General features: G+C 47.3%; 1 pseudogene; it reads right to left on the bottom strand.

Moving 5' to 3' along the window:
* Positions 1-7,520: 7,520 nt before the first annotated feature.
* On the bottom strand, positions 7,521-7,681 carry LOC125616582 (annotated as a pseudogene).
* Positions 7,682-9,239: the final 1,558 nt, after the last annotated feature.

Below are 9,239 nucleotides of genomic sequence, written 5' to 3'. Positions count from 1 at the left end.
ATAAAATCTCTCTCTCTCTCTCTCTCTCTCTCTATATATATATATATATATATATATATATATATATATATATATATATTGGGGCTGGGACTTTGGCTCAGTGGTAGCGCACTTGCCTGACATGCGTGAGGCACTGGGTTCGATTCTCAGCACCACATATAAATAAATAAAATAAAAGATCTATCAACATCTATATATATATATAATTTTTTTTGTACTGGGGATTGAACTCAAGGACACTCTACCACTAAGCTACATCTTCAACCCAACCCCTTTAATTTTTTATTTTGAGACAGGGTCTCACTTGCCACCCCTGACCAGCGCAGGCAGCTGAACTTAAGATCTCTTTTGTGAATTGCAGGGACACCAAATAAAACACAGACACAATCTACCTTTTCACAAGCTTCAGGATGGCTTCCCCGCTCTTGGCCTCAGGCTCCCCAAAGGAAGAGCAAGAGAAAGTCACTAGAGGCTGAGGAGAAAAGAGAGAGGGAGCACATTCGAAAGTGAGCTTTTATTGGGGAGACTCTTGTTCTTAGAAAGTTCTATCCAAAAAAGGGCAGAAGGGGTAGGACTTCAAGGGACAGGGAGTGCAACTCAACCCTAGGGGCACACTCCACAAAGAAGACCCCCCTTACTATCTGAGCTAGACCCCGCCCAAGTCACAGCGAATGCAGTGGTTGGTCAGAATCGGAGGTGTCAGGCCTGGAAGGAGTGGTCACTGTGGCTCCCCACACTGAGTTGCTGAAGCTGGCCTTGAGCTTTTTTTTTTTTTTTTTTTTGGTACTAGGGATTGAACCTGGGGCTCTCAACCACTGAGCCTCATCCCCAACCTTTTTTTAAAAATTATTTATTTATTTGTTTTAGTTGTAGATGGACACAATTATTTAATTAACACCTTTATTTAATTAATTTATTTTTTATGTGGTGCTGAGGATTGAACCCAATGCCTCACACATACTAGGCCAGCGCTCTACCACTGAGCCATAATCCCAGCCCCATCCCCAGCCTTTTAAAATACTTTATTTAAAGACAGGTTCTTGGGGCTGGGGATGTGGCTCAAGCGGTAGCATGCTCACCTGGCATGCGTGCGGCCTGGGTTCGATCCTCAGCACCACATACAAACAAAGATGTTGTGTCCGCCAAAAACTAAAACAATAAAAAGAAAATAAAATTAAAAAAAATAAATAAATAAAGACAGGTTCTCACTGAGTTGTGCAGGGCCTCACTAAGTTGCTGAGGAGGGCTTTTTAAAAAAAAATATATATATATATAATGAACCCTTGTTTTTCATTTATTGGTCTATTTATATGTGGTGCTGAGAACCAAACCCANTTTTCCTTCTTTAAGGAATGGGTGGGAGTGGGCATTTTGGGGGCAATGTGTTGCTTCGGTGTTATACTTTGTTTGTGGCTTCCCTGTCGCCTTAAAACTCGCCATGCACAAGAAAAGGCTATGATTGTACAGGCTCTTGCGGCCTTAGAACATGGCATTTCTCCACAAATCTGGCTTGCACATCTTAAACAGTGATTTCTGGGCAGGGCCATTGCACCCCACGTTAGTTTCACATTGCACTGGGATTGGCCTGTCCTCTTCCTTTATTCTCTCCCAGTGCTGAATAGCCCTTGCACTCTGCAGGTCTTGTTACCATTGCACGCAGATGGGTTTCAGGACTGGTCTTTCTTCTCGGCTACAGACTCTTTACCTTCCTCTGGGGCTTAGGGATTGTGTTGCCAACTTAACTTTTGTCATTATTTACCAGGCTACCTGTGTTATCCTACTTCTCGCCGTCGTCACGATGCAGGATGCGAGGCAAGGCACTGCACTTGAGTGATCCCTCAACGGACCTCAAGGGAAGCATGTCCTATTGCATGCGGGTTTGACGTCCACGCCCCGCCCTACGAAAAAAGGCATCGGCTGATATGGGATCAGGTCTGGGGAAGGCGCCTCCTTAGGACTGAACCATACATTGCAGCCACTTCTGCACAGTGGGATAGGACCTCTACTTTCGCCTGCATTGTTATATAAAATAGAAGGGGGAACTGTGGTAAGCCATTCTTAGACCGTGGCCACCATTAGAAGATGGCGCTGGCTTCCACTGTGGCCTGTGATAAACAACTCCTTTTATGGAGAGTTGGCGCGCAATCCCTTACCACCCTATGAGAGAGATCCACGTGGCGGCTTGGGATTGGGACGCGGGGGCTTTATTAAGCTGTGCTTGGGCGTGTCGGGGCGGGCGCTAGAAGATGATACATGACTCAAGGCCTGAATAAACTGTTGAAAGAAGAATCCTGTGTCGTGTTTCCCTTGCCGGCGAGGGGTCGCGACATCCAGGGCCACTTGCAGGCCTTCCTTCCAGTAACTCCATTCTCCACATCCCAGGAGCTTGTCCTAGCAACTCACCATCTGACCCATCTGCCTCTGGAGGGCAGCAAAACTCCCCCTGACTGAGTTGGAAAGACCACCAGGAACTGTCCAAGGACCATCCTGAAGCCCCTCTTCCAGAAGCTCTACTCATATAAGGGTCTTCCCCAGCCCAGAGCTGTCAGCTTGTAGGGGTTTTTTAAAAAATATTTTTTAGTTCTTAATGTACCTTTTTAAAAAAATTTATTTATATGTGGTGCTGAGAACCAAACCCAGTGCCTCACACACACTAGGCAAGTGCTCCACCCCAGCCCCTGAGGTGGCTTTGAACTGGTGATCCTCCAGCCTCACCTCCTGAGCCGCTGGGATTGCAGGCCTATGCCACTAGCCTCACTGGCCTTGAGCTTTTGATTCTCCCAACTCAGCCTCTAGAGTCACTGAGGTTACAGGCACCACCACACCCAGCTCCTTTGGACTTTATTCCACCTTCTTCTTCCGCCTGGCCTGGCCTAGAGGTACCAAAGGGCTTGGATAGGAGTGGCTTTGTCCTCCAGGGCTCCACACCACTCTCACCCACGCAGCCCTCCTCCTTTCCCCCAGGGCTCGGCCAGTGGCGTCTCTGCAGCAGAGCAGTCCTTAGCTCAGTCTGAGGCCATGGCCTCATCTTCTAACGCCTGGCTGGCAGCTTCTATTGTGACATTTCTGGTGTCCCTTAGGTATTAAATTCCCCTGTGCTGGTTGAATGCCACCAACTGTCCTTGCACATTCTTTGCCCACCTTACCAAGAGGACAGGGACTTACCTCTCATCGTCAGTGCTTCATCCCCAACATCTAGGCCAGGGATCAAGAGAGGGACATGGGGGGCTGGGGATGTGGCTCAAGCGGTAGGGCGCTCGCCTGGCATGCGTGCGGCCTGGTTCGATCCTCAGCACCACATAAAAACCAGGATGTTGTGTCCGCTGAGAACTGAAAAATAAATATTAATTCTCTCTCTCTCTCTAAAAAAAAAAATTCTCTCTCTCTCTTAAAAAAAAAAAAGAGAGAGAGAGAGAGAGAGGGACATGGAGTCCCAGGGCTGAACTTTCTGGAATATTCTCCATTGCCAGCACTGATCTCCCCCAGACCCCCCTCCTCCTCCTCAACCTGCACAGTTTAGTGAGGCAGGTTGGAGATCAGTGTGGGCCACACATGAGGCTGAAGCCAGGAGCCAGTCCTTAACCGCACGCTGGAAACACCCACCACTGTCCCTAAGACAGGAAGGGGTCGGTGAAGGACCCCTCAGTCCACTCTTGGGAAAGGACACCCAGTACGGGGTTTCCTGATCCAGAAAGAATGCAGGAATAAACTCCATCCTCTAAAACTGTGGTTAAAAAAAAGAGAGTATAAACAGACATTCGCAGGCGTGACTTTCCAGTTGACATGAAATGAATGTGGGTGAGGCCTGAATAGTGTCTCCCTCAAAAGAGCACCATCCAGTCAGCCCAGGTGGCCATACCTGTAATCCCAGCCATTTCAGGAGGCTAAGGCAGGAGGCTCCCAAGTTCAAGGCCAGCCTAGGCAGCCTAGCAAGACCCTCTCTCTCAAAAAAAAAATGGGGATGCAATTCAGAGATAGAGCTTGCGTGGGTTCAATCCTTGGTATACCCACCCCCTCAAAAAAGGGAATGATGAAATGAACTCACTAATGGGTGTGAGACTGACTTTCCACTGGAGCAAAATCAAAGCCATGGTGAACAGGAAGTGCCTCCCCACAGGGAGCTCTGACAGCGGACAGGGACCCAGCAGAGCAAAATCCAACTGCTCAGGAGGATGTGCTTGGAACAAGGCTGCACTTCCCCTGGAAACACCGGGAACTCATCGCCTGCTCCAAAGTTTAAAGTCTTCATTACTGACTCCCCAACTCCCCTTTTGATTAAAAGGGGATTAAAAACAAACAAAAAGTCTCAAAAGAAAAAAAATCATTTCAGGCCACAAAATAAGTGTCAGTAAGTGTTCAGCAAAGACGCACACTGTGGAGGTCTCAGCATTGCTGGCAGTTCCACAAGGTCTCGGATTGCACCTTCTGTGTTTTCTGTGTCTGGATATGCCTGTTCTGAGAACTTCACACGAGGGGGCTGTCTGGGACGCAGTCCTCGGTGGCTGGCTTCTCCCACTTCGCCTGCCTTCCCAAGGCCACGGGTGACAGCCTCACTCCTCTTAGTTGCTGATTGATACTTTATTGTCTGGATACATAGCTATGGGAGACCAACCTTACACGTGACTGAGTCACACTTCCAGGCTGGGTGCTGAGGTGGCTGAGGTGCTCAGTCACAGAAATGTGGTCGCTGTCTCGTGCACGGGTGTGTCTTGCTACAGCCCCATGGGTGGAGCTACGCTCACCTGTTCCTTTGTAATATACCCCTTGCCCTGTTTAGGGTAGAATCTTCCATGGAAGTACCTTGTGTGTGTCCCCTTCTCTTACTGTGCCCTTGGGTGTGGCCTACCCAGGTGTCAGTCAACCTGCTGACAGTGGACATCATGAAGATACTCAGCCCCCTGAAACCTGACCTTGCCTCATTTGAATAGCTTCTCCTCAATAAAAGGGGTCAGCGCATGTTCTCTCTCTCTCTTTCTGCGGACCCTTAAGGTCAAAGGAGCCGTCACAGAGACCCCAAAGAAAAAGGTCTTTGTGTCTCTTGTGTGGTTATTTCGTGCAGCCCAGTCAGCCCAGTCTACCTGGAGTGACCCCTGAGCCTTTTAGTCGCGAGAACAGAAACCCAGCACATCACATTTTATTTTTCTGCTTATTGATTAATAGACATTAGGATTATTTCCGCTGTTTGGTTAGGAAGGATGACGCTGCTGTGAACATTCATGTACACAGATTCTTGTGTGGCTGGGTGTGTTCACTTCACCTAGGAGTGGAGTTGCTACACCTTACAATTACTCTAGGTTTAATTTTGAGGAACTGCTATATAGTTTCCCAAAGCAGTTACCCAATGTTCAATCCCAACATCAATGAATAAGGGTTTCAATTGCTCCCTGGATAGAGATGGAGATATGTATGTCTTTTTGGTGTGTGTGGGGTACCTGTTGTTGAACCCAGGGCTGCTGTACAACTGAGCCACATCCCCAGCCCTTTTTACATTTGATTTTGAGACAGATGGCTAAGTTGCTGAGCTGGCCTCAGCCTCTCCAGTCTCTGGGATCACAGATGTGTGCCACCCTGCCTGGCTTCTCCCAGGATGATTTTTGTGTCCAAAGCTACCTTGGATATTTCCCAGATATTTGTTCTTGCCTCTGTGCCTTGATATTCAGAGACTCTTACAGATTCTCCTCATGCTTCTTGGCAATATGGACATTGGTAGAAGGTCCTAGTTAATCTTATCATGTCTGCTGCTATAGCAGGTACCACAGACAGGTAATTTTTTTTTTTTTTTGTATGAAGGATTGAACCCTGAGATGCTTAACCACTGAGCCACATCCCCAGCCCTTTTTATTTTTTGAGTCTTGCTAACTTGCTGAGGCTGGCTTTGAACTTGCGATCCTCCTGCTTCAGCCTCCCAAGCTGCAGGTGTGGGCCACCTTGTCAGGCTTAATTTTACTTATATTTTTTGGGTAGGGGATGGGTCCCAGGGATTGAACTCAGGGCATTCAACCACTGAGCCACATCCCCAGACCTATTTTGTATTTTATTTAAGACAGGGTCTCACTGAGTTGCTTAGCACCTTGCTAAATTGCTGAGGCTGGCTTTGATCCTCCTGCCTCAGCCTCTTGAGCTGTTGGGCGCATGCCTCTGCACCTTGCTAATTTTACCTTTTTTTTTTAAAGAGAGAGAGAGAGAATTTTGATATTTATTTTTTAGTTTTCGACGGACACAACGTCTTTGTTTGTAAGTGGTGCTGAGAATCAAACCCGGGCCGCACGCATGCCAGGCGAGCGCGCTACTGCTTGAGCCACATCCCCAGCCCATAATTTTACCTTTTTAAAAGATCATTTTGGGGGCTGGGATTATGGCTCAGTGGTAGAGTGCTTGCCTCATACGTGCGAGGCCCTGGGTTCAATCCTCAGCACCACATAAAAATTAATAAATAAAATAAAGATATTGTGTCCAACTACAACTAAAAAATAAATATATTTTTTTAAAGATCATTTTGTATCTACTGGGTGTCTTGCGTTTTGCTGTGCATTTTGGGGTCAGCTTGCTAGCTTCTTCAGAACAGGCATCTGGGGTCCTCACGGGGCTGCTTGCTTCATCAGGGCGGCTGGAGAGTGTCGCCATCTTAACAGCATGATCCACAGAGAGGGGATGAGTTCCCATCTACTTAGGCCTTCTTTAATTTCTCTCAGCGATATTTTGTAGTTTGCAGGGTACAAACCTTTCACTTATTTCATTAAATTTATTTCTAATTATTTAAATTTGGAGGGATCTAAATATTTTTGATACTATTATGAATTGCATTGCTTTCTTCAGGGGCTGAGACTGTGGCTCAGCGGTAGCACACTTGCCTGGCATGTGTGAGGCACTGGGTTCGATTCTCAGCACCACGTAAAAATGGAAAGGTCTGTCAACAACTAAAAAATTAAAATAATAATAATAATAAAGAAAAAAAGAAAAGAGATTGCTTCCTTCCTTCACTCATCTTCAGAGCACCACTGACAGCACACAGTATACAGGAACACAACTTGCTCTGGTACAGGATCTTGTATCCTGCAACTTTGTTGGAATTACTAGCTTAGATTTCTCCTGCAGGTTCCTTAGGATTTTCCATAAGTGAGGTCACATTGTCTGTGAATAGAGATGGTTCACTTCTTCCCAATCTAGATGCCTTCTACGTATTTTCCTGCCTACTTGCCCTGGTCAGGACCTCCTGTCCAGTGTTGACTAGAGACAAAGTGTGGGCGTTCTGGCTGAGGACACGGTGTCAGGTGGGAAAGTTCTCTTCTGACCCTAGAGTGCTGAGTGATTTTGTCATGAAAGTGTAGACTTGCCCCCACCCCTCCCCCTCTTTTTTTTTTTTTTTTAATATTTTATTTTTTTAGTTCTCGGCGGACACAACGTGTTTGTTTGTATGTGGTGTTGAGGATCGAACCCGGGTCGAACGCATGCCAGGCGAGCGCGCTACCGCTTGAGCCACACCCCCAGCCCGCCTCCCCCTCTTTTTAATAATGGCCCCAAAGGGATGCACCCTTCTGGGAGGTGCTGCAGTCCCAAGTTGATGGGTCTCCCTTCTCCAAAAATCCACTTAACATATTGTCCTTGGATAGAGGACGCATTAGCTATGACACCGATGAGAACAGGCACTACACTTGAGGTAGCCAGGAGACCAAGAAGAGATTCTCTTTTCCTTTCTTCTTCTTCTTTTTTTAATTTATTTATTCTTTTGGGTACTGGGAATTGAACTCAGGGGCACTCACCCACTGAGCCAAATTCCCAGCCCAATTTCCTATTTTATTTAGAGACAGGGCCTTACTGAGTTGCTTAGCTCCTCATCAAATTGCTGAGGTTGGCTTTGAACTCGCAATCCTCCTGCCTCAGCCTCCTGAGCTGCTGGGATGGCAGGCTTGTACCACGGGGCCCGCCTTTTTCTTTTCTTTTCTTTTTTTCAGATTGGTCTGACTTCCTTGCCAGGCTGGCCTGAGACTCCTATGCTCAAGCACCTTCGGCTTTAGCCCCCTGAGTTAGAGACCACAGGTACAGGCTACCTTGCCTGGTGGGTGTTTAATTTTGTTAAACATTTGTTCTGAGTCTTTTTTTTTTTTTTTTTTTGGCACCGGAGATTGAACCCAGAGATGCTTAACCAATGAGGCACACTCCCAACCCTTTTGTTTATATTATATTTCATTTTTTTTAGTTGTAGTTGGACACAATACCTTTATTTCATTTATTTATTTTTATGTGCTGCTGAGGATTGAACCCAGGCCTTACACCTGTTAGGCGAGCACTCTACCACTGAGTCACAACCCCAGAGCCTGTTTTTATTTTATTTTGAGACAAGTTCTCACAAAGTTGCTCAGGGCCTTGCTAAGTTGCTGAGGCTGGCTTTGAACTCATGATTCTCCTGCCTCAGCCTCCCAAGCTGCTGGGTTACAGGCAGCATCACTGTGCCTGGCCTGAGTCTATTGATATATCATATGCTTTTGTCCTTTGTTAGAATGGTGTATTTGTGCTGATTGCATTCCTAGGGATGATAACAGAGATGAGATCAGACCTGACCTCAGATCTTACTGGAGATGGCCTGGTGTCCTTGGCTGTTGTGTCTGCTGTAAGAGGATTTTAAGCAAGATGTGAGAGTGAGTCACAGTATGGCAGAGTTTATTAGAAGAGAAAGGATGAGGGGGACCCTCCTCAGGGGCACAGCGGCCCCCCGAGAAGAGCCAGGGCTCACTACTGGTCAGACGGAGGTGCAGGAGGTCCCTGGGGGCCTCTTGAGCTCCAAGTCCACCCTTGGCTGCCAGTAGGCTGGGGTGGCGTTTTAAAGTCCTCCTGGCATGTCCTCACCTCAAGGCAACACTGAGGTCATTTTGGTCTGTGTGGGGGTCACAGAGCCTCTCCTGTGCCGGCCCAGACCAAGTGCCCGTTCTGTTTTGGATTCCTGGAGGAACTTTGGGCCTATACTTCTCAGTCTAAGAAAGAATAACCCTGAAAATAACAAGCTCCTCCTTCTCCCAGTGTTGTGACCTGCCCTTATCTTTTTAAGTCACAGCTGGGTCAGAATGGCCTTCTGTGAGCAGCTTCAAGGAGAGGCCAGCTGGAGAGCTAGCCATTGGCTCCGTCTGCGGAATAACCCTCTGGACCCCATATCCCACCGCTGTTGTCTCTGTGACAGGATTTCAAGCAAGGTCCCCCTTTACTGGGACTGAACCCAGGATTTACCACTGAGATCTACCACTTTG

Source organism: Marmota marmota, unplaced genomic scaffold (assembly GCF_001458135.2).
Source record: "Marmota marmota marmota unplaced genomic scaffold, marMar, whole genome shotgun sequence".
Classification (NCBI taxonomy): domain Eukaryota; kingdom Metazoa; phylum Chordata; class Mammalia; order Rodentia; family Sciuridae; genus Marmota; species Marmota marmota.
This window is presented reverse-complemented; position numbering and strand designations above follow the sequence as displayed.